Raw genomic sequence first — 27740 nt, 5'->3', positions numbered from 1 at the left:
ATGTATGCTTTTTCTATGCCTTGTTCTATTAAAGCTTGGAATACTGCGTTATGCTCAACAGTGTCAAATGCCTTTTTAAAATCTATAAAAAGAAAAAGTGGGATCTGGTATTCTCTGCATCTTTCTGTTAGCTGAGTAATAGTTTGAATGTGATCTATTCTTGAAAAGCCTTTTTGAAACCACCCTGTTCTTTGCAGCTATTTTCATTGATGGAGGTTTATTCGGTTTATGATGATTCTGGCGAATATTTTATGTGTGTGTGTGTGCTAATAGACAGATAGGTCTGTAGTTACTGATGTCTTCTTTATTACCTTTTTTATGCAGAATATGGTCTTTGATGTTTTCCATTCAGTAGGTACGTTCCTTAATTGTATATATCGGGTAAACCTTTCTGCTAGAGCTTTGAAGAGTATTTGTCCACCCATTTTTAATTCATCAGAATTTATCCCGTCAATTCCTGGTGATTGGTCATTTTTCATATGGTGGATAGCCAATTTTATTTCTTCAGGTAGGACAGATGGTATTTCCAGATTTTCCAAATTTTTGTCTGGTACTGGAGCTGTGGTTACTTGTTTAGATGAGTAAAGTTTCTCATAAAATGATTTTACTATTTTTTCCATTTCACCTCTGTTTGTGTGTCTGTTTCCTTGATTGTCTATGAAGGCTGATGGTAATGGTTGCTTTAGATTTATTTCTTTTTCTACTTTTTTTAGGCTACTGCAGAGACTAGCTGCTTCTGCCAATTTTGTTGTTCTATATATGTTATAGTCGTCTTTGATATTCTGCCTCAGTTGTTTACAAATAATTTTATATTCTAAACAATCTTTTCCTGTATCTTTCAGTATTCTTCTTTTCTTCAATAGTTCTATTGTTCTTGCTGATAAGCATTTCCTGGTCTTAGGAGGAAGTTCATACGAGGTTCTTTCTTTGCAGTTCATTAATTTATTGTTAACATTTGTTAAATCTTTGTCGATCTCATTTTTTAATTTCCAGTTGGTTTCTTCCACTTTTTTTCTAAATTCTTCTGGGTTTATCTGTTTTGAGCGTTTTTTATGGTTGGACTGTGCTCGTATGCATTCTTCATTTTTTTTAATGTATTTTGAGAGTGGCTCTTATTGGATGGTGGTCTGAATGAATGTCGCAGTAAGTTTTCCCAATGACTTCGACATTTTTTATTATTCTTTTGCAATATTGATATCTTGATATTGCACAATATCAAGCAATACTTAGTCGTTATTTGAGTTGTAAGTCAGCAATGAGAATTGAAGGAAGTACAGGAAGATGCCTTAATGTTAAATCTGGTGTGAGACAAGGATGTACATCTATTCATTATCTATATGGATCACATTATGAAGGAAAGTGGTATTAAACTTGAGATCAAAATTGGAGATGTTAATATCAGCTCTTTGCTTTATGCGGATGATGTTATACTTCTAAATAAATCCACTACAAGTCTGCAAGATTCCCTGACTAAATTAAATAGCTGTTGTAATAGATATGGTATGAAGGTTAGCATTAAAAAGACAAAGACAATGAAAATAGGCAGAAACATTGAAAATATCAACTGCATTATGAATGGAGAAAGTATAGAACAAGTAAAACATTTCAGCTACTTAGGCATGATTTTTAGTGAAGATGGTAAGTTAAGTATGGAAATAGACAACAGAATCAACAAAGCTGGTATGGTAGGAAGTCAACTGAATAAATGTATATGGAATAAGAGAGAAATTAGCCAAAACACTAAATTAGCTTTATACAAGACAGTGTTTAAACCAATTTTAACTTATGGATCTAAGAGCTGGATTAGAAGTAAAACACTTGACCAAAGACTAGAGACGGCAGATATGAGAGTCCCGGGAAAGATTAGAGGCGTGAACAGATGGCATCAATGGCCATATCATATTAAAAATGAGGATATTAGGAAAGAACTTGATATTGTCAGCATCCAGGAATGCATTAGCAGAGCTAATCTCAGGTGATATGGTCACTTAAGCAGAATGGGAGAGGAATGATTAGCAAAACAAGTCTTCTCTGCCAGGTTGGCAGGAAAAAGACTCAGAGGAAGACCAAGATATAGGTGGATTGATACAGTAAAAAGTGCCTTAGAAGACAGAAATATAAGACCTGATAATATTGGAGTCTTGACATTTAACAGACTGATTTTGAAGAAAATTGTAGATAGGAAGTTAGTAATGATGTAAATTTTTCATGGTACTATCATATCCTGTACACCCCTTGAGGGTATATATATCAGGAATTTGATGATGATGACTGCCATCAGTACCTAGGGAATGCACATGATGTTTGATCTAAAACTACTATAGTAAGACATGTTTTATTGTACAATTTTAACTTTGTCCGTTTCCTGAGGATTATATTACCTAGGTATTTAGCTACTACTTTAATGCATTTTGAATTTTTTCATCATTTTTGTCTGTTTACATGACATGTTCAGTAACAATAGTTAATAATGCAAACAAAGAAAATTCGATATATATGCTTTTGTTGGACAGTAAAACTTTTGAACCAATCAAGGTTTTTTATATATAATATTTAAGATACTCTACAAAAAATATCATAAGTAAATTGCATTTGAGAGATTTTTTGTCATTGTACAGAAGATTGCCTTGATACTAGGTCAAAAATTTTACCTCCAATAAAAAGTATGTATATAAGTTTTATCTGGTTTAATTATTTCATTTATATCTTTATGTTACACTAAGTTCACTCAAAATTTATAAGATTACTTTGTTGGAATACTTAGCTACACATAGCCAGCCTGGTTGGATAGGTGGTTAGCTTACTTGTTTTCCAACCAGCAGGATGTGAGTTGGAATTCCACTGTGAGCATGGATGTGTATGAATGTCCATAGGCAGGACATGAATATCATCACCTGGTATTGGAAGTATGAAACTGCCTTCCAAACATTCCATGTTTGATCTCTAGTGCCATATATGAAATTTTGGATTATAAAAAAAAAAAAAAAAAAAAAAAATAATAATAAATAAAAACGAAAAAAAAATACAAATTTGATTAGATATACTGCAGTGTATAATGTTAATAAAGATCTGGGTTAGATATTTTATCAGTGTTCATGCTTGTGTGTATAAACTGGTTTGTGAGTTGGTTTACACAGATTGACTCCTTGAGTGATTTTTGCATTGGTATTTCTCATTGTTCTCTTTAGTTTTATTCATTGACAATATTTCCATCATAATGGAGCTCCATTGCATTTTTTCTATCAGTTGTATCTTCCATCTTTACCCTACTGATTATTGCAGACTGTGGTGACACAGAGCATAGAACTTAATATTTTTAGACTGCGGTATCACAGGATAATGCAAGCATTATGGCATTCATGGGAATGTGTAACTATCAACATGTGTCTTATTTCTAACTGGTATGTAGATAGGGCAATTTAAAAAAAAATGCCATTGTTAAATTTATTTTGGAATTAGAAGATATAAAATGTTTTATTCTCATCATAAAACTTACTCTTAAGTTCGAAAATCAATTAAGTAATGATCACCATAATAGTTGTCCCAAATGTCTACCCTTCTATTTTATTCAGTATTTTCATATGTTGCAGAGTTGTACTTTAAAGGGTTAAGGTTTGTAATACCTTGCTGGCTGATCTTCTTGACTATTCCACTCTAACAGTTGATATGGTTGTAGTTAGATTATTATTATTATTATTATTGTTGTTCCGGGAAACTCCAAGGAGTCGACAGACTCATCGAGGGAGGCCCTAACATCATGTCAAGAACAACTATTCAACATTCACACAGTATCTATCATACCTTGCCTTGAACTCATTCACGGTCGTAGCACCCACAACAGACTCTGGAAGCTTATTCCACTCATTTACCACTCTCCAAGTAAAGAACCTAGCTCTAACACCCTTGTCAGCCACGCTCTTGCCCAGCTTCCATGCATGGCCCCTAGTCCTCCCACCACCAGTCATATTTTCAAAAATATCTTCTGGATCAATCTTATAAAAACCCTTCAGTAATTTGAATGTCTCAATCATATCACCCCTCCTTCGCCTATCGTCCAATTTCTGCAACCCACAAATCTTCAACCTATTCTCATAAGGTTCATTCCACAGACCTGCTATCATCTTGGTCACTCGTCTCTGGACCCTCTCCACTTCCTCCCCATCACGAAGAAACCCTGGTGCCCATAGCTGGGCACAGAAGTCTAGATGGGGTCTTATCAAGGCTCGATACAGAGGAACAACAACTTGTTCGTCTCTGCATGTTAAAGTATTTTTCAGAAGCCAAGTGATTTGGTGAGCTGTTTTAGTTACTTTTGCAATGTGCCCCCTAAACTTCAACTCCCTATCCACCAACACTCCCAAATCCCTGGCCTCATCAATCTCCTGGAGTACGGTTCCACCAATGCGATATACTGCTGCTATTCTTTTCACCCCAAAGTGCATAAACTTACACTTTGCCACATTAAATTGACATCCATTTTTCCTAGCCCAGTCCTCCAAACTATCCAAATCATCCTGTAAAATAAGAAAAAGGAGTTTTGGGAACTGTGTTGTTGTGACTTAAATATGCTGCTAACAGCATATTTAAGTCACAACAACACAGTTGTTGTGACTTAAACAGCATTCCATTGCTTTACTGGACTGTATACAGAGTGTTATAGCCTTATGGAGATCTACTAAACTTCTGAGAATGATGTTACAAAATTTTAAATAAATATATATATATATATATATATATATATATATATATATATATATATAAAGAGATGTATTGTGCAGCACTTGTTAGCATTTTCTCAGATCACTAAGGTTAAAATTATCATTTAAGTAATTTAATGGTAATTATAAAGTTATAATTACTAATGAGTGGAATACATTCAAATGAATTTGTTGTTAGTTTCTTTGAGAAATTGTTGTTAAGTGAAAGAGTGAATGTGAATAGAGAGGGAAACTGAATGTACCTGGGTAGTTGCAGAAAAGTTTGAATGCATGCAATCAATTAAGAAATGGTAATTATGGAACATGTTTGGTGAAGAAAGAAAAGTGAAACTCTAGTGTGGTTGGATGGGTGGCGAATTGGTTGAATCAACACCTCAGTTGGGTGATGCTAAAAATCAGAAGGTTGGTGACTCTTCTATCATGTGCTACAAAAGCAGCATATGATGGAAGAGTCATGCAGTACAAGAACATAGATTCTCAGACATTATTAGCAGATATGTCTCTTATGCTGGCAAGAGTGATCATTCAGTTTTAATTTCAGAAGTTAACATGAAATCCTTGACTCAGAAGAAGCATGCATGTTACTATAAGGCAGATGATTATAATAAATGGAAAAATCAGCTTGAAGCAGTTTCTTGTCATGAGAAACTTCATGTTATAGGCATTAGCAGTGATTGGGATGGTCCAAGGGTTTCTGAAAGAAACTATATCTGACTGTATTCCTTGAGTTTCGAGAATAAATGGACGAATAACATTTTAAAGCAGGATAAGTATGAAAGAGAAATGTTGTGGATCTTATATCATGAGAAGCATGAGGATGATGGGATCAGTAAGAATACAAACAAACTAGGAGAGTGACAGCCATGAGAAGGAAGGTGAAGAATAACCATAGTGAATTTTTGATAGTAGGAAAGTGTTAGATGCGCTAGAAATAGCTGAGTTAAGTAGCTTCTAAATTCCTGTGGCTACAATGAAATTTTTATAGTTCCTGTTATAACAGCTACATAACTAATTCTGAGATAAAAACACCTTTATTCCATCTAGAATTCTCTACTAGTTTTGTATGTTTTTGTGGTGAATTTCCAGAAGAACTGGAAATTAAAAACAAATGGAAAGAGAACTGTACATCAGAGAGGATAAAGAAAATTTGAAGGAGCCCTTTCATAAAGAACTCCAGGAAAATTTTGATGTGGAGACTTCTCCACATAGACATGAAGTTGAAAGAGCATTTAAACAGCTTACTAGCAATAAGGCCCTGGGTGCATATAGAATCCCAAAAGATTTATTAAGGCCACTGGGGATGGAGGGATAAGAATGTTTCATAGATTGATTACAAGGATGTGAGAGACTGGAAGAAGTTGGTTTTTGTACTACTATACCAGAAGGGAGATATGAAGGATTGCAAGAACTATTAGCTTAATCTCTCATGCAAGCATGATTTTATTAAAGATCATTCTAAATAGCATTGAGGCCAAAGTTGAGGCAGAGATGCCTGAGGAACAGGCAGGTTTTTAGGAAAGATAAGGGTACCAGAGATCAGATCATTTGCCTTAGACAGATCATAGAAAAGCATAAAGAATTTAGACTCCTTATAACTTTTTTCATATACTACTCCAAAACTTTAGCCTGTTCAGCATGTGAAACTGTGGAAAGTAATGAAAATAATAGGTTTTTCCTCAACATGTTAGGTTAATGGCTAACTTGACAGTGAGCAAGAAGCCACAGTAAGAACAGGTGTTGGATTACATGATTGGTAGCACTCTGTTGTTTTTGATTTTGCAGCCTACATCCATGAAGAATTCATTTAATTCTTGTAGTTGTTTCATTGACCCTTGCAAGATATGTAATATAGCATAGCAATAATTTGGGTTTTTGGTGGTAGGTTTCCAGGGCTCTCTTTTCAAATAACTCCATAAATAAATTGGTTCAAAGCAGAGATAGCAATGACCCCCCACAGCATGACCTGAATTTTTGTTTGTAGCATTTTTCTTGCAACTGAATGAAAGAATTTTCTGTGCAATGTTTGAATGGAGTACCATGATGACTACATTTTGTAGTTCTAAAGTTTCTTCTCTGCAGACCTTTAAACCAGTTAGTGACATCTTGGCTTTCTAGAAGGTTGATGGTTTTTTCCTATAATACCTTAACTAATCTTTCTACTACGATTCTGTTTAAGTTGCCTTTAGACCAGTGGATGTAATAGTTTTTGCAATGAAATACAATTTTTTTTTTTTTTTTTAATAAAAGGAGTCGGGTTTTTTTTTTTTTGACATGAATACGTCTTTAAATTCAGAACAGTACTAGGGGTACAGGACGAAAAGTTGAGTGCAATGAAATCATTTGATAAGGTTTGGCTTAATAATTTCTAAAGTATTAAAGGTTGCCAGACCAAATTTATATCATTCGATAGCTGAGGGAATAAAGATTCGTCCGTGACCTTCAGATAGCATGCTACGCCCTGTGGATGGCAGTGGGGGGCTCCGCCATTTTGTGTACGATCTGCCACGCCTCGGAAACTTCCACTCAGTATAACTTTGCACTCTGTCGTGGTACGATGCTTGATTTAGTGTCAATCAACAACTCTCATCGAGATCCATCGATTTAATGCATAATTCTTAAATTTCAATACAGTGTTGGTGAAGAAAATGTGGATTGAAGTTGAAAAATTTTAGAAATTTCACAATGTCTGCCTATACTCCCCCAGAAAGTCATGCAGAAATATGCCAAACGCATACGACGGGAAATGGCAGCTCATCAGCTTTCCAATAATATCCCAATGTCGGGCCCAGCACTTTGGCAGTGGCAGCACACAAACCCATGGTTGTAAATAACATAAGTGACTATGCCACTGCTTCGGAAGATGGACTGAACAAAATGGATGTGGATTTCGGAAGATCAGTGACAATGGAATAGCATTGGAGGTTGGTGAGTGAGCGTTTCGAGAGCACGTTTGTGAACAATCCATTTGGTCATAAATGTGATGTGTGTGTGACAGACTATGGTTTCTGCGAGACCTGGAGCCAGTGAAGTCAAAACACATGCAACTGCTCCATAACATGTTCCCAGGCGAAGTGGTTGCAGATTTCAAGTTGTGCAGTGCTTGTAGACAATCACCAGACAGCAATAAGATTCCAAACTTGTCGCAATTGAACGGTTTCAAGTATCCACCAAAGCCCAACAGACTACCACCGTTAGACCCGATCAGTGCACGGCTGATTTCACCACGTTTGCCATTCATGCAGATCCGCAGGCTTTGTTACGAGGGCAACTATGGCATAGTTAGTCATGTCATAAACGTGCCAGTCAACATGAACACTATGATGCAGCAGTTCCCCAGGCATTTGGATGATGATCACGCTTTCAATGTGAACATAAAGAACATATCCGTATAGGATCACTACGAATCTTGACATCGAAGATGGACTGGTGAACTGCACCATCAGTGTGTTGCAGTACATCGAGCATCTTAGCAGAGATGGAACAAGAACCTTCAACTTGTACGGTGGTTTCCAAACGTCATTTGTGGCTTGAATTCCCACATGACTCCATGGTACAGAGGTGTCGAGTAACGGCTAGACCGCATGTTCGAATGTGACATGTTGAATGTTAAGTGGACTCCAATAACTACTCGCTCTGTGAACATTCCCCTGGGTGCTGCATTGAAGTGCAGATGAGTTCAGTTTCAGCTAGTGCCCACTTGTGCCATAATGATTCACAAATTGCAAGGGGGCACTTTCGATCGAGTCATCTTTCAGTACGACAAGTCTCAACAAAATCAACCGGTGTATGTTGCACTGAGTAGAGTCACTTCTATTGACAGGTTGTATTTGACTAACAAGAGAGAGATGATTATAAATTTTATCACGGTTACAGAAATTCAGCACTAACTGTCAGAGAGATACGTGTCGAATACGAGAGAATGAAGAAACACCACTTGCTGATGCTGGTTAAGCGAGTTGACAGTTTCTGTGGTCAATGATCGTCGACTGATGTGATCACAGAGGAGGTCCAGATATTAAACATAGACGATGATGATCATGACAACGGTGAAAGCTCACGGCAAGGAGTCTTACTTGACTTAGCGATCAGTGCACAGAGTTTGGTGGAGCACACCGAAGATATCGAAACTGAGTCCATTATGAACAGATCTGACTACTTGGTCATCAGTGAAACCTGGATGGATGATGCCACACCTGTGAATGTATCTGGTTTTGAACTTGAAGCATGTAAGAATACAGCCATAGAAAGATGATGCAGTCAACCTTCAACTTCATCGTCCAAACGCTCTACCACTGGAGTCGCCATATAAAGGAACCTCAACAGCTTCACCGATTGTCGTTACCATTGATGTCAGTCGTAAACTTAGAGTTGAAGAACCATCATTGGGGGAGATATGTCTGGACTACATAACGATCAATGGTGTCTCTAAATTTGTACTCAGAGCTGTGTACATTCATCTGAACTCTTCATCGTCAGCAATAGAATGTTGTATCTATCGATCCCTGCTGCAATACTCGTGAAGCATAAAGAAAATAATCCCCAGTATTGAGCCATACCTGCATATGCCCATCATCATCACCACTGGTGACTTCAGTGTCGATGTGTCACAAAACCAATCACTACAGGACTTTATGGAACGTAAGTTTAATCTCACTTACATTCAGACCACGGCGACCATGCTAGGTAACACTTGTATTGATTTGACTTTTGCCAGAAACTTGGATGTATCTTGTCTACTGTTTGTATCTTACTTCTCTTACCATAGACCTATGATAAATAAAATTATAATCGATTATTAAACTTGTTTTCGTTTATTTACACTTCTCAACACATATATAACCCACTGACATGACGTATTCACGTAAAACCCTTCCAGCCATGCTCCAACACAGCCACACTTTTTGTGTGTGTGTGTGTGTGTGTGTGTGTGTGTGTGTGTGTGTGTGTGTGTGTGTGTGTGTGTGTGTGTGTGTGTGTGTGTGTTGTTCTACTAGGTGATGAGGGGGGAGGAGGAGATTGAAGGTTGGTGAATCTAGCATTTACAATAGGTCTCAGAGGTTCTGTTTTATGTATCTTTGGGCTCTGGAAATTTTCAGAACTCATGGAATTCCTGTTTAGAAGTTATTCTTTTTTTGAATTTCTCAGTCTAATTGATCATATTATTGGTCTTGTGCACCAACTGTGTTAGATGTGAATCTAGTAAACAGTAAGTGTTTACTAGATTTTCTATCAAGTTTTCTATAAGTTATACATTTTACACAGGTATTTTTCAGCATTACTGTTGTGCCATTGCCTTATGTTTTTATAACTGTGATGCTGCTGCTGCTTCAGTATAATTTCTGGTCAAATGTGTATTCCATTTTGAATATTTCTGGCTGGCATAGATCTTGACATTTTTGGTAATCGTCTTAGTCCTTTTGTGTACATTTGCTATAACTTTGGTTATTTTGTAAGGGATTAATCATCATATTCCTGAGACATACTCTCAGTAGATGTAACAGGATATTATGATAGTACCACATGAAAAAGTTACACCATTACCATCTTGTTGTTGATAATTTTACTCCAAATTAATCCGTTATCTGTCAAGATTCCAGTATTATCAGATCTTATATTTCTGTCTCCCAAGGCACCTCTTACTGTATCAATCCACCCAGATCTTGGTCTTTTTCCTACTAAAGAGCACTTAGTTTGCTAACCTTTCCACTCCCATTCTGTTTAATTTGCCTGAGATTAGCTCTGCTAATACATCACTAGATGCTAACAATGTCAAATTCCTTTGCTAATATCTTCACTTTTAATATGAAACTGCCATTAATTCCTTTTTTTTTTTTTAAATAACGAAACCTGTGGTGCGTTCATAATTAGAAGAAACACGTATAAACCACAGTGAAAATTATTTAATTGTAAATATTTCATCCTAAGTATCTTAGGACATCATCAGTACAGTATTTAAACAAAAATTAGGAATAACATACAGTTAGGGCGCATGATTACAATAGAATCTCATGAAAACATGCATAACGTGCTAAAGTAGTACAAAAAAAAAAAAAACGTTAATTATTTAACACAGTTTTGTATGATAATTTCCCATACTTTAGGAATAGTAAGAACGTCGTTGCGGTTTAGGTTTGGTCTGTGTAGTAGGGCTTCAGAACTTTCTTTGTATAAACGTTCATGTTTAAATAAAGATCTATGTAAAAGTTTAGCCTTTTCCCAATGGATCCTATGGTTTGGATTTTCAATTCCGTGTTGAGAGAGGCCAGATTTCTGCGGTTTAAGAAGGCGAATGTGGTGTTGATGTTCCGAGATGCGTTTCTGAACAGACCTACCTGTCTGTCCAAAGTAAGATAATTTGCATGAGCATGGAATCTCATAAACACCAGGTAACATCAAGGGTGAGAATTTGTCCTTAGGAGAAGGTAATAAGTTGTAAATTTGGTTGATAGGTTTTGTAAGTAGTGGCAAAATTGTTATGCACGTTTTCATGAGATTCTATTGTAATCATGCGTCCTAACTGTATGTTATTCCTAATTTTTGTTTAAATACTGTACTGATGATGTCCTAAGATACTTAGGATGAAATATTTACAATTAAATAATTTTCACTGTGGTTTATACGTGTGTTTCTTCTAATTATGAATGCACCACAGGTTTCGTTATTTAAAAAAGTTTTATTCCTTCACGGGGAAATGACAGCGCAGAAGACACTTACTAGGAAAACTGCAACTAAAACAGGGTAAGCTACGAGCTAGAATATCTTTTTTAAAAAAGTGCAGACGTGATAATATTATTCCAACCTTTGCAAAACTGAAAGAAACCATTAAATCTCCAGGCGCCCATAAAATCTATCAAAAAGCAAGTCATTCCTTACTACTCGATCAGTTACGAGTGTCTAAGCATGAACTAGCAACAAACAATTTAAATATTACAGAATTAGAAACAGATTTGTCAAATACATTAAATCAAGAATTGCTACAATTAGTTATAACTGTCTCAAAGAATTCAGGAAAAAAAGCTTTTGATAAAAGCAATAGTACTCTACATATTAAATACCTTAATCTATTAAATCGATCAAAAAAAAAAAGATCACTAACAAATTACCAACGGAAAAATGGGTAGTCAATTTATCTAACCGTCAACTAACAAAAGATGAATTAAATGTTCTAGCAAGAGGCCATAAATTTGCGATTTCACCAAAGTGTTTCCCACATTTAGACTTTATACATAATATAGAAAGAAACATCAAGCATCTCTCCAGTATTGAAGCCAACAAACTTTGTTTCGAAGTAGCTAAAGTGATCTACAATGCCAAACCTTCAGAATTAAATATCCCACCGTCGGAATTGAAAGCTATTATTTCCTTAAAACGTAACAAAAATTTAATCATTACTAGAGCTGATAAAGGAAATACCACTGTGGTTCTTGATACCAATTCATATGACCGAAAAATTAATTTACTTCTTCGAGATCATAATACTTACTCCAAATAGGATTTTGATCCTACGAATTGTCAACTCAGAAAATTAAATAAGCTACTTAATGAAACTTCCTCCTTAGATGAAGAAACAATCAAAAAACTTAAGACATCCATGCAAGACCTCCTAGAATTTATGGCTTACCTAAGCTACACAAAACTAATGTTCCACTTAGACCTGTCGTAGACTGTATCGGCTGTCCAACGTACAAGTTATCAAGATTCTTATCTAACCTTCTCCGCCCTCACATAGGCCACTCAGTCTCTTCAATCAAAAATTCTAACGAGTTTCACACATAAATTAAAGACATTCAACTATCAAAAACTGACTTGTTAATCGGCTTCGACATTGTCTCCCTCTTCACTAACATTCCCCATAAAGAAACAATAGAATTACTAACTCAAAAATTTCCGTTTGATATAGTTGAATTGTTCAAGTTTGTTATTGCATCAGGTTACTTCACCTGGAAAGGTCAAATTTACAAGCAAGAGGAAGGAACAGCAATGGGATCTCCTTTATCACCAAACCTAGCAAATTTGTTTCTAGAACACCTTGAGGAAAAAATATTCACTTTTGAACCCAAACCAAAAATTTGGCTAAGATATGTCGATGACGTATTTGCAGTATGGAATCATCCCGAACCTGAATTACAACTGTTTCTAGATAAAATTAACCTTCTTCATCATCGCATTAACTTTACGTTAGAAAAAGAATCTCCACAGGGTATCTCTTTTTTGGATTTACACATCAAAAGAAAAGAAGACGGTTCCATCGCCACTTCTGTCTTTCGCAAGCCTACATTCTCAGGTCGCTACATTCACAATTCTTCTGCTCATCATCCATCTCAGAAATCTGGCATTATTAAATCACTAGTTTCCAGAGCGCACAAATTCTGCTCCTCTGAAGAATCTTTAAACCAGGAATTAGAAGTTATCAAAAATACAGCCATCCTAAATGGATATAATCCCAAAACAACTCAAAAAATCATCAGTCACTTCTGCATACATCAAACCAGACAGGAAGAAGTGCATAGGATTCCCATACCTTACTTACGTTAAAGGCATCTCAGAACGTCTTTCTAAAATTATGAAGAAATACAATTTTGCCACTACTTACAAACCTATCAACCAAATTTACAACTTATTACCTTCTCCTAAGGACAAATTCTCACCCTTGATGTTACCTGGTGTTTATGAGATTCCATGCTCATGCAAATTATCTTACTTTGGACAGACAGGTAGGTCTGCTCAGAAACGCATCTCGGAACATCAAGACCACATTCGTCTTCTTAAACCGCAGAAATCTGGCCTCTCTCAACACGGAATTGAAAATCCAAACCATAGGATCCATTGGGAAAAGGCTAAACTTTTACATAGATCTATATTTAAACATGAATGTTTATACAAAGAAAGTTCTGAAGCCCTACTACACAGACCAAACCTAAACCGCAATGACGTTCTTACTATTCCTAAAGTATGGGAAATTATCATACAAAACTGTGTTAAATAATTAACGTTTTTTTTTTTTTTTTTTGTACTACTTTAGCACGTTATGCACGTTTTCATGAGATTCTATTGTAATCATGCACCCTAACTGTATGTTATTCCTAATTTTTGTTTAAATACTGTACTGATGATGTCCTAAGATACTTAGGATGAAATATTTACAATTAAATAATTTTCACTGTGGTTTATACGTGTGTTTCTTCTAATTAATTCCTTTTGTTCACTCCCCTAATCTTCACCAGAACTATGATATCATGATATCCATGGTTTGCAGTCTTTGATCAAGCATCATTTCTCAAATTTTCCAGCTCTCAAATGTATAAAGTTGAAATTGATTTCAGTACTGTCTTGTGTATAACTACTTTAGCGTTTTGACTAATTTTTCTCTTATTCCACATAAATTTATTCACTTGACTTTCTACCATACCAGCTTTGCTAATTCTGCTATTTCCATATTTAGTTTGCCATCTTCACTAAAAATTGTGCCTAAATAGCTGAAATGTTTTAATTCTATAGATTCAACATTCAGGATGTACACTAGTGGCCAAAATTGTGGAAACCTTTTGGAAAAAGTGTATTCCTGAGATTTGATGGCTCATAACACCACTTTTTTTTGGAGTAATATCATAAAATTATATATCAATGGAAAGATAATTTAATCAGGAATGTAATGCAATAACTTTTATGAAGGATTTTTTTATTAGAACAGCAGTTATAAAGAAGAAAATTTAAACACACAGAACAAATAAGATATACAAAAATTCTCACAATGTGAGTTAATACTTAATTGGGTAACCTTTAGCATTAATTACAGCCTTACAACGCCTTCCCATGGAGTGAACCAAGTGTTTTAGTTCTACAGCTGTTATAATGCGAAACGAAGATTGAATTATTGCTTCTATTAATTGGATTTTATTGGTGGGTTGCTTCTGACTAACAAGTTTCTTTAGTCGGCTCCATAGATTTTCGATTCAGGCCATTCCAGCAGTGGAATATGATTATCTTGAAACTACTTTTTGCACACAGCAGCAACATGACATGGAACTGAATCCTGTTGAAATATAAATGCCTGATAATCTTGGAAAAGATCACGTGTGGAAGACTTCAGTTTGGGCTCAAGTATTTCATTTATGTATTTTTAGACATTTATATTCCCATTAATCATGCAAATTCTGCCCACACCTTTTGATGTCATACAACCCCAGATCATAACACTAAGTGGGTATTTCACGGTAGGTGTAATGCAATCAGGATGCAAATCTCCGATTCTTCTCCTTATGTATTTAATGGCATCACTACCAAACGGAGATTTTGGTCTCATCACTCCAAATAACACTGTCCCATTGTTCTGCTGTCCAGTTAACATGGGTTTTAGCCCAGTTTAATCTTTTCAACCTTTGTTTGAGAGATAAAAATGACTTTTTTCGTGGAATTCTAGCATTTAGACCAAATTCCTGCTGTGTGCGCCAAACAGTCCTTGCTCAACTTCACATTGTATTGCGCCATTTCATCTTGTATACACCCAGATGATTTTCTTCTGTCACATAGGCACAGTCTCTCAATTCTTCTATCATTTGCTGTTGTGCACCTTTTCTTGCCTTTACCAGTCTGGTTTTGTAGTGACTGAGTCTCCTTATACCTCTTCAAAAATTTAGAAATGCCACCTTTGGTTAAGTTTCCACCAATTTTTCTTCTAATTTCTTCATAACTGTAGCCTTGGATGCAGGATGCTACTGTGTCCTGAATAATACTATCTTCATTTAATATTGATGTCATGTATTGGAGCCAAGAGGAGAACATTTGTCAGTGTGTTATGTGATTGCTATCAAGTTGGTTGGGTTTTTTTGTGTTCTTTCATTTAGTGAGCTTGTAGAATGTAATAAAATTAAATAAATGGCACAAAGAGTTGACTGGTCACCCAGAAAGCGATGTAAAATTATACTTAATAGTACTATTTTACATCGCTTTCTTGGTGACCAATCAACTCTTTGCACCATTTCTTTAATTTTATTATGTTTTACAAGCTCACTAAATGAAAGAACACAAAAAAAACCCAACCAACTTGATAGCAATCACATAACACACTGACAAATGTCCTCCTCTCGGCTCCAATACATGACATTAATAGCTGAATCCTACTGTGACCTTATTGGCTCTCTAAACACTCATGCTCATTGGCTATATTCAAATGAAGTAAAGCTACTCCATATCAACCTAAGCAAGTTGTGCTTCTTTTTTCTGGTTATTTGGCTAACTTCATAGAATACAGATAATTGAACAAACTTTGTTACATTACATTCTTGGTTAAATTATCTTTCCATTGATATATAATTTTAAGTATTACACCAAAAAAAAGTGGTGTTATGAGCCATCAAACCTCAAAAATACACTTTTTCCAAAACGTTTCCACAATTTTGGCCACTAGTGTAGTTGATGTTTTCAGTATTTCTGCCTGTTTTCATTATTTTTTATTGCTGATTTTCATCCAGAATCTATTACACCAATTAATCAATTTACTCAGGGAATGCTGTATACTTGTACTGGATTTATTTAGAAGTAGAACATCATCTGCATAAAGTAAAGAGCTGAGATTAATATTTTGAATTTGTATATCATGTTTAATACCACTTTTCTTCATAATATAATCCATACAGACGATGGATAACAGTGAAGATAATGTACACTTTTGTCTCACACTTGATTTAACATCAAACCATCTTCTTGTACCTCCTAACCGCTGCCTTACAATTCAAATATAGGCCAGTTATTGCTCAATATAATGTCCTATTTAAACCATATAAACTATAGTGTTTTGAACATCTTTTCTCTTTGCACTTGTCATATTCCTTTTCCAGATCTACAAAACCTAAATACAGATCCTTGTTATATTCCCAGAATTTTTTTAACTATTTGTCTTAAAGTGAAAATTTGATCCTTATAACTTCTATTTGGCCTGAATCCATCTTGTTCCTCTCTCCAAGCTGCCCTTCCATAATTTTTCTTAGCTGTTTCTCAAGCATATTTGCATAAATCTTATCAGAAACCCTCAGTAGGGAAAATTCTTCTGTAATTCTCATATCCAGTAGTGTTATTTCTGTTTTATAGATGGATACTATGAGAGCTGTACTACAATCATCAGGAATTTAATCCTCTGACTAGACCTCTGGATTATGCAGTATGTACATTGTTCTTGTATCTCATATTTGTGCATTTCTCGCTGAATATCATCTACTCCAGCTGCCTTTCAGTTTTTTGATGGTTTTTCTACTTTATATATTTATGTGTATTCTTCATGTGTTGATTGCATTCCGTTGAGTGTTATCTGCCACCATGCTGCTCACTGCTCGTTTCATTTAGCAATCTTTCAAAGTAATTACTGCACACATCTAGAATATTTTTATCTTCAGTTTATCTTTATCATCTTGGATTCCTTTAACAGTACTCTCTCCTCCATTTCTAAGGTTTTTCAATAGCTTCCAGAATGTTTTGTCCCTTTTCTGATATTTATTTTAATATCCTTACCAAAGTCTTTCCATGACTTTTGTTTAGCTAGCTTTACACAGTGCTTTTCTTTCTTATATATTTTTCTGTATTCTCTAAGAACATATGCTAATACTTGCCAGGAACTTTCAATATGCTCTCTTCTTTTCCCTCATTGCCTCTTTAACTTTCTGAATCCACCAAGGAGTTTTCATTTTTCTATTCTCACAGACAACTTTACCACATGCCTCCAGTTTAACAATCAGTCAATGTTTTCTTCAGGGTTTGTCACTGAATCTCCTAGGTTAGGTTCTTGTTTTTAAACTCCTTCATTTTTTTTTTCTTGAACGTTTGCATATTTGAGTCAACAGTTCACCTCTAAACGCTACTCAACCATCATTCATTTTTAAAACTTTCTTACACTTCTTTTCAGTGTAAGAAATTCAATTTTATCCTTCTCAAAACTAAATTTTGGTTACTTCCAGTTTTCAGTTCTCTGGATGCTACTGTGTCCTAAACCAGTCAGAAAATACAATTATCAACAATAATACAGTCAAGGATTATTTTCTTGCATCTTCTCTCCATGTGAATTTATGTGCATTTTTATGTTGGAACACAGTTAGTAATAACTAAACTATATCCTGAACAGAAATCCAGGTACTTACAATTATTTGCTCTGCTCTTTTCTCCAAATTTTCCAAAGACGTTCTGTATGTCTGGTAATCACTTGCTACTCTGTTCTATAGATCTCCAATAAGACCAACTTTTCTTCCTTATTTTGTTGTCAGCCTTTCTCGAGTGTCTCAGAAAAATTCCTCCACTTCTTCCTTAGTAGAACCTTCTATGGGACCATAAGCACAATTAAGTCTCATTGTCCAGGTCATCATTTTTTTATAACAGCCCATATCACTCTGCCTGATATTGCCTGCCATTCAAGAATATTCTTCTTGTATTTAGTGTTGAGTACTATAGGTATTCCCTCTTTTACCTAATTGTTATTGACTGAATAATGTAATTGTTACTTAGAAATATCTCATCTGTTTTTGTCTTCTTTGATTTGGTAACAGCTATTATGTCAGTCTGGTATTTATCCAATTTTTCTGCTAGTTCCACTTCTCTTATATTGATGATTCTTATGTTGATGGTGTCAATCTTGAACTCTAGTAATGATGATTTGGGAATTGTTGCAGTAGCTGACTTTTTGCTGTTCAAACTGGGTGATGCTAGCTGATACATCACCCAGGTTAATCAACTGTGGCCTTGTTAAACTGGGTGATGCACCAGCCAGCATGAAATTCTGGCTTGAAATTGCAAAGTGATGATAGAATATGAAATTCATATTCTACCATCATTTTGCATTATTTTTTAAGCCAGTAAGAATACAATTTGGTAAGCTAAATCACAAATTGCCAACCCATTGTTATTCATTTAGTATACAGGTAGATACCTGACAGGGTGCACCCTGAGAAGGTAAAGACCGGACATTTGGTGAGAAGCCTTGATTAGTTCTCTGAATTTTTTTAAAAGACAGGGTGCACCACGAGAAGGTAAGGATTGGACATTTGGTGAGAAGCCCTGGTCAGTTCTCTGAATTTTTTAAAAGACTGTGCACAATGAGAAGGTAAGGATCTGACATTTGGAGACCTCCATATAGTCTTTTAAAAAATTCAGAGAACTGACCAGGACTTCTCGCCAAATGTCTGATTCTTACCTTCTTGTGGTTCATCTCAGGTATCTAACTAAACTGAACAATTAATTTTTTTAATTCCATTTGAAATTCAAAAATCACAAATGGAATTCAATGGATCACAAATGGCTATTCCTGATTGTTGAATTATTGAATTATTATTCCTGAATTATTAAAAACCTTTCAATAATATATTTGTTTTGCATGTGTCCAAGTCTGTGAAGAAAGACAAATATGATTTTGTTAGCATGTGTGTGTGTGTGTGTGTGGAGGGGGGGGGGGGTTATAGGTGCTGAATTCAGTTTTGGATCATTCAGATGTAGTTGTAGAAATGCATTCTTTGAGAAGGGCTCCTTCTTTGCTTTGGAGATTATGCTTTTTTTAGACAGAACTTGTGTTTAAGCCTTAAAAATTTAGGTATAATATCATTGTTCTTGCATCTTATAAGAAAAGTAAATCTCTTTTTTTAATATGTAAACTCTCTAGCTGATTATCTTTGGATAAGAGGGACTCACCTCAACTTTCTAATGAATGAGCTTCCACTGGTTATGTTGAAATTCTTGAGAGTTATGGTGTAAGGTACACAGAACTAATTTTGAGATTTAAAAAAAAAAATTCTCTATTAGTTTTCAGATAACTAGTACATATCTCAAGATTTTTAAATCCTCCTAATTCGCTTCTTACAACCAGTTATTTTTAAATCCACTGTTCATGCAGCTTACACTGTAGCATAGCCTGGAAAGAGCTGCTTATGTTAAAGATGTAGAAATCAGGAATAGCCATTTGTGATCCATTGAATTTCATTTGTTATTCTTATAAGGATCACAAATGGAATTCAAAAATTAATTGTTCAGTTTATTTAGGTACAATTTCCAAGCAGATATTAGCTGGATGCTGAGGTATCCAGAGTTAGAGATATTAAAGCCATTTAATGAGCTTGATTCGAATGCGACAGTGGGATTGAATAGGGTATGGATACTGGGCTGAAGGAATGTGCAGGAGAGTTGGCAATGCCCCTGACTCAGTTGTTCAACTTGAATAAATCTCAGCATATTCATGATTCCTAATGAGAGGAAGAAGAATAAGATAATTCCATTATCTTGTTCTTCTTCTTCTTCTGTTTAATATTAGAAAGGCTGGTGAGAAATTACCTCCAGATTTGGGTAAAATAGTACCATGATCCTCTATAGAGGTCAGGTAGAGTGACAGTAAAACCAGACAAGGGAAATTGATATACCATGAATGGGTATACTTCTGTTTTGCCAAAGCAAGGCTCCACATACAAATTTGTTATACAAATTAAGAGAAATGGGCATGAAAATAGAATTACGAGATGAATAGTAGAATGGCTGACTGACAGGTATCAGAAAGTGATGTATGGAGGCGCTAAGTCTAAGAGGAGGAGAGTGACCAGTAGTGTTCCACTGGTTCTGTATTTGGGATATTATTGTTTAATGTTTTATATTAATAAGTTAAAGATGCCAAGAAATTATATTCTTGGTTTCATCCTTTATCCAAGTGTAAGCAAACAAAGTTTGCACGTGAAATAAGTTCATGACTGGGGCTTCTTATATATAGAGGCTAATGACTTAACATCAATTGCCTTAGTATCCCATAATCCACACATATCCTTACAGACATGTATAATGCTGTGCATTAGGAGAAGGGCCACTACCCAGACCAGATCTTGGCCATTTTTAGATTAATGCTATTAGGAATGGTCTAGGTGATATCCAGTTATTTGCTGATGATTTCAAATTGGAGCTAGTGATATAGTGCATACCTGATACAGCATCTCTGCAGGCCGACTTGAACAGTCTAATTCTGTAGGCAAATGTTGATGAGCTTTTATGTTTCCAAGTAGAAGGTTATGCATTGCAAGTAGAGTATTCTATTAATAGGAATTTGTTGCAAATAGTCAGTGAAGCTGGAGACTTCAGGGTTATAATGGATGCAGAATTTAAGTTTATAGACCACATTGCTAAGGTGATTAAGGCATCACTTTGGATAGCTGCACTGTTGAAGAGAACACTAACTTGTAAGAAAGCAGAAGTTATTCTCCCACTTTACAAAGCTTTATAAGACTATCCACATCTGGAATACTGTGCTCATATATGATCCTGGAGTCGAAGATGATGGAGAGAGAATTGAAAAGATCCAGCAGTGGGAAGCCAAGGTGATATTGGACTATAGAATTGTGCATATGGGATTATACTTATTAGATTAGATTAGGGAATATGGTCTTCAGGGTAATAAAGGAAGAAAACATACATAATAGAAACCTGAATTAGTAAAGGGACAGTATAGGTACAATAGCAATTTTGCAGCTTATGGTAGGTGGGGTTTGAAACATGCAGTAGAATGCATGTGAATTTTAGATACTTTTCATGATGTGCAGTTTAGTGTGTAGCATATATTTCTATTAGCTATTTTTCTGAGTGTATCCTCAATTAACGTGTTTAATGAGAGGGAGGGAGGGAGGGAGGGAGAGAGAGAGAGAGAGAGAGAGAGAGAGAGATGACAGGTATTTTGGTATGAGAGACTAAAAGGAGGCTCTTTCTCAAAGAGCCCCAGAGGCACCATGATAATTATAACAAGAACACTCCAATTTTTCTGCATATTATACATTTACCTAAATTATTTGATTGTATTAAATTGCAAGATATTCTAAATGTAATAGTGAAAGGGGGGGGGGATGTAAAGCTTATGCAAAGATATTTTTATAGTTATAAATGTGTACTGAGGTACAGTAACAATTAATCCAAACAAGCTGAATTTCATCACATTGTTGGTTTTGGTTTGGTTTTTGTTTCAGTTCACAGTACTTTTGTTTTTGGTTCACTGTTTTGGTTGAGCACTGCATGTTTTAACCATCTCTGCAATGTTTATTAATAGTGTTGTGCATTTTTAATAGTGCAAAGTTGACATTCATATTGTTTTATTCATTTTGTGTAGCTATAAAATGGATATATCTCCAAGAAAGCATTCAAAAATAGGCTCTTTCTCAGCACACACATCCATGACTCAAGGAGAAATGATCAAAGTGTGGTATTCGGTTGGATGCTGTTAATGTAATTGTAAAGAGGTTTAGGGAGTACCTTTTGTCTGATAGAAAAAGCAAATGTGGGAAAAAAGGAAACTACACTTACTCAAAATTACTAGTTAGGAAAAGTGAAATGAATCCAAGATTGTCTGCTGTAAACTTAAATAGAGATTTGGCAGCTAGTGGGATTAATGTTTCTGTCAAGACAGTCTGTTGAAAATTGGTGAAAGCCTGGACGACTGCCAATAGACCAAACAAGAAACAACTGTTGACAAAGGCTATGCAGAAAATGAGGCTCCAGTGGGCAAGAGTGTACAAAGTTTGACTGTTGGGAAGTGGAAGATCATATTCTCAGATGAGAGCTATTTCTTTGTCCAAGGAGAGCTCCAAGAAAGCATTCAGAAATAGGCTCTTTCTCAGCATGCACACACACACACATCCATGAATCAAGGAAAAATTTTCAATGAGTGTAGTATTGGTTTGGCTGCTGTTAATGTAATTGTAAAGAGATTTAGGGAGACAGGTACCTTTTCTCCTGATAGAAAAAGAAAATGTGGGAGAAAAAGGAAACTACACTTACTCAAAATTACTAGTTAGGAAAAGTGAAATGAATCCAAGATTGTCTGTTGTAGACTTAAATAGAGATTTGGCAGCTAGTGGGATTAATGTTTCTGGCAAGACAGTCTGTTGAAAATTGGTGGAAGCCTGGACAACTGCCAACAGACCAAACAAGAAACAACCGTTGATAAAGTATGCAGATAATGATGCTCCCAAAGGTTGACTGTTGAGAAGTGGAAGAAGATCATATTCTCAGATGAGAGCCATTTCTTTGTCCAAGGAGAGTGCGAGTATCCTATGGTTGCAAATTAGCTGCTGATAACTTCTCCCACCCACCTTCGACAAGCTCTTAAGCACCCAACTTAAAAGATATTCTGGGGTTGCTTTTCACATGACAGTCCAGGATCACTTGTGCCTGTTGATGGCATGATGAAAAGTGACCAATAGATAAAATTATTGGAGAAACGATTGGTCCCATTGATCGAGAAAGACAAAGAAGTCATCTTCCAACAGAATCTCACTCTATGCCACACTTCAAAAAAAGTGAGAGTTCCTCAAAAATCAACATCCAATTGCTTCAGTGGCCTGGTAACTCTCCTGACATTAATCCAATAGAAAATTTGTTGACCACAGTGAAAAAGAGACTTGGGAAATTAAATTGTGATACAAAGGATAACTTAGTACGATCAATTATTAAAGTATGGTTTCAAGATGCAGAAATAAGAAAAATGTGTTCTACGTTGGGAGTCCCTGCCTAAGCAAATTAATGAACGTATTAGGAACAGAGAAGCACATATAAATTATTAGGTAAAGTTGGAGTTTTTTTTATACTTATTATTTTGCAAAATTAACATTTTCTTTAAAATGTGAGTGTTTGGATTAATTTGTTTGCTATTGTAGTACTGCAGTAATGAAACAAATTGAAGTGAACTGTATTTACATAAAAGTATTCATATGCAGTTATATAACAGAGGCATGATTCACATCCATTTTATTGCTTTCCTCAGTGCAAGCAGAAAAAGAATAAAATTAAAATAATTGTTTACAATTATGTGCATGTTCTCTAAAGCAAGAGAACCCATTCTATATTACTATCAGTGTACAAAGGAATCAAGTTTAAATAGGTGTGTGTTTGTGTGACTAGTACACTTACTGGCAGGATTATTTTCCCATTTTGTAATCCAGATGTTCTAAGTGTACATTTACTAATCTGTCTATGATAGTCCACAAGAACATGGAATCTAATACACTCCTGCATGTGATAGTGAAATTAATGCTGATCCAGCACTTTTGAAGATGAACCGCAGATTTAAACTGGAATTGGATAAAATCAGTTGAATCATGTCAAGGATGAGATATTGGCTATATAAGGTGAGATACTCAAATACATATTTCTTAGTGTCAAATGCAGTTCATGAATATGAGATCAACATAATATCATAGGTTAAATAATAAAGAAACACGTAAAAACCACAGCGATATCTTTAATTAGTAAAGGGACAAATATTTCGTACTAAAATTAATAGTACATCTTCAGTGTCTCTTACAGTAATAGGAATGGAATACAGGCAAAACATTCGGTGGATCACCTATTAAAATACAATTGTTACTGCGTGCTAGGAAATAATAGAAAATAACAAATTTAATCTATTAAGATAAATGGTTTTTTATATAAGATAAGTCTTCCAGATCTTTAAGAGAGAAAGACGGTCATTTCTATTTAAATTATAATATCATAATTTAAATAGAAATACAATTCTCTTAAAATCATAATATCATAGGTGCAGAAATAAAATTCATGCCATTAGATCATACAGAATTATACCTCATGATTCATTTATGATGAGGAGGGATATAATTCTGTTGAAAGGAATATTTGAATTTGTCCTAATGGCAAAACTCATAGTGAATTAAGCAACTTAAGTTTATAATTTTTCTCTCATGAAAGAATTAACTTCATTTATGCCATCTCATTTCTGAAGTTAATAAACTACATTAACCACCAAACCAACTTTGATGTGTATACATGTCATGATAGATGCGAAATATCCATTAGAGATTTGGATGTAATTGTGAAAACATGGATATAAAGCTTATATTTTTGATATATTTTATCTGTGTGGATGTTTGGATAATCATCCAAAATGCATTTCAAGATAAGATGAAATACTGAAGAAATTTTACAGCTATTTATTAATCATTACTCTGAACAATAAATGCAATAAAATTATATATTTAAGACAAGGTTGAACAAAATTCACTTTCTCAAAAATGGTATCTGATATGAAGAATAGCTTGCATGGATTTAGCAGTTTGTTCTTCTGATCGGGAACTGATGCCCCACAGTTTTCCACAAAAACTGCAATACAATGTGATATGTCATGGATCAATGAAATTCTTTCCATTTATACAGATAGTCACAAAGTGCTCTTTAAGATGTTTAGAGATAGATATCTTTTCCACTGGATTAATACCATGATAGATTTAAGGGGTTAAGGTAATCATGGACTGTAGATATTTCTGTTTGGTAATATTTCTTGTCTCAGCAAAAAACTATGCCTTAATTTGAAAAACTTTAACTGATAGCTTTTTTTTTTTTTTTTTTTTAAAAAGTTCTCTCTCTGTGTGTGTGCATGCGCATGCTGTTATTATTACATGACACCTCCAGGGAGTCCAAAGACTCATTGAGGGAGGGTACCTAAATTCACAATTCACCAGTATTTATAATACTTTCCCCATCTTTCCATGATTTATAATCTAGTACAGTATAATTAATTACACTATATATAATTTGAATAAATCTAGAGTTTGTCACTTGTCCTCACTATTCTCCTTGAGCCAAATTGAATTTCATATCAAATGATGAAATAGCTTAATACACTTATGTCTTAACTTGAACAATCTCATTAATTTTAACTTTTCTTGAAGGAAAGTTACAATAAAAATGTGATAAAATTCACTGAATCACAGTAACAGAATAACAGCTCAATGAACAATTTATATACTAAATGTGTGAAAAATGCACTATGTATCTTGTTCCTTCTTATTTTTCACCTGCTGTTGATGATGTAATTTTAAAGGCCAAGATGTGTCAAGCACAAAGTCAGTTATTACAAAAATAAAAATAAAAAGAATATATTAAGCGAAACCCTTCTGTGTAAGAATGCATGTGTATGTGTTTTTACATATATGAATCTAGTTTCAACATCAATATTATATAGTATGTATATAAGTGTACCTTTAATGGAAAAATGAATTTGTCATGCATAAAGTGTAAAAATATAATGTATCTTTAATGGCAAAAAATATCTGTAACCTTATACTATATACATTGTAACTATTAGTGTAACAATTTTTAACTTAACCTCTTTTTAACACCAGTTAAAAAATGGTTAAGCATATTATATGTTGGTGTTAAAATATTTTCACGTGATAAGGAAAAAATGCTTTTAATTCATTCCATTTTCACGAAAATAAAAATATAACCGGTCATATTTCTCTTGTAAATATTTATTTATTTAGTGTAGGGGAAAAACACAAGAAATTAATGAGATGAGCAAAACTATATACAGACTGTGAGTTTAGGTTACCAATTGATGGCACTATCTGAGAGTAAATAGTAAATGCAAATTCCTGTGTGTGTGGGGGGGGGGGAGTCACAGTGATATAATGTTCTTCACAGTATCATACATGCAAAAGGGTGACTGTGAAATTCCCCACAGATGTAATAAATTGGCATAGACCTTGTCTGGTCTTAAATCTATTTAGCTGGCTTCAGAGGTGTCGAGTTAGATTGAATCCTGGAGGATTGATAGTTGGATCTGTAATCAGATTCTTTGTAGTTCATTCCAGAATCTTCCCCACCAGTCTTGTTGACCATTATCTGGTACTTCCACTAGCCATATTGGAGATCTGGAAGTAAGGTTGTGGAATATCTTTTATAGGATTGAATCCTGGAGGATTGATAGTTGGATCTGTAATCAGATTCTTTGTAGTTCATTCCAGAATCTTCCCCACCAGTCTTGTTGACCATTATCTGGTACTTCCACTAGCCATATTGGAGATCTGGAAGTAAGGTTGTGGAATATCTTTTATAGGAAGGTACATTTTATTTCTGATTTTTCTTTATTTGATAGTAGCCTCTTCTCTTTTAAAGCATGGAGGAGTGATATAGTAAAGAACAGGTAACCATAGGAGATTAATAGATCTTAAGGTATCAGAGATAGTTCTCACTGTTATGTTAAGCTGTTGATGAGAGAGTCATGTGGTGAGTTTGGCTCCAAACTGGTGAACAATACTCCACAACAGGGAAGACCAGAGCCAGGGCTGTTGTTCTAAGAGTTGAGGCATGCTAATCCCAAGTTGTTCCTGGCAGGTATCTCTAAACTTAGTTTTTCCAATTGTTTTCAGTAAGTCAGACTACAGTCAAGTATGAAACAAGGTAACAAGAATTACTTTCATGGATTTGAGTCCTGTTACAGAAGTTTATTTTTAGTTTTCTATGAGTCTCATGGTTATTTAGGTAGGAAGCAGAAACAACAGTTTTGATGGGATTAGGAGATAGTCTCAAGCTTTCAAAGGAATTTTGTAGTGAGCTCATATCTTTGCTCAGTGTTTCCTTAAGGCCTTGAAAGGTGGTGATACTATGTTATCTCAACATAGATGAACTTTTGACTAGCTATTGGAGGGATGTTGCTTTATTCAACCTGTGCACAAGCACAGGTTGAATAAAGCTGAAGTGAGGACAGATCCTTGCTGAAATCCATCCTACAGAATAAATGTTATGCTTTTTTGTGAATTTAGATGAACCTTGATTTTCCTATTGGAAAGCATTTGTTCTTATACATTACTATGAATTATGGAATATTTATATAGTAATTGTTCTTTTTTTCCCCTGTTTATAGATAATTAGTTTATTATTCATATCTGTCACTAATATTAATCATTGCTATTTGAGGGTGTTTAGAAGAGCTTCTTGAAATGAGTTTATTATAATTTTTTTAATTATGTAAAGAATCTGCAGTCTAGATTGATGTTGTAGATATTTGTTACCTTTTCAATTTTCTTGTAATGCTTAAGATACTAAAATGAATTTGGTGCTGATAGTTGCAACTTTAATTTTCATTTATTTATTTATTTTTATTTTTTTTATTTTTAAGAGTGTGTGTAGTTAGAAAAGAGTCATTTTACAGTTATATTGATTAGGCATAAGCTATTAAATGTTTGAATAAAACTTTTAGGATAATTGAAAGTGATATTTTTTTCCTTTTTT

General features: G+C 34.7%; 1 protein-coding gene across 7 annotated transcripts in view; it reads left to right on the top strand.

Moving 5' to 3' along the window:
- dop (microtubule-associated serine/threonine (MAST) protein kinase dop) overlaps positions 1–27740 on the top strand; it is a 677535-nt gene that overhangs the window by 257602 nt on the left and 392193 nt on the right. The window lies entirely within an intron of this gene.

Source organism: Typopeltis vanoorti, chromosome 3 (assembly GCF_054136105.1).
Source record: "Typopeltis vanoorti isolate ZY-2024b chromosome 3, IOZ_Tvanoo_1.0, whole genome shotgun sequence".
NCBI lineage: Eukaryota > Metazoa > Arthropoda > Arachnida > Uropygi > Thelyphonidae > Typopeltis > Typopeltis vanoorti.
The sequence above is the reverse complement of the archived record's forward strand: the minus strand, read 5'-3'. Positions and strand labels throughout refer to the sequence as shown.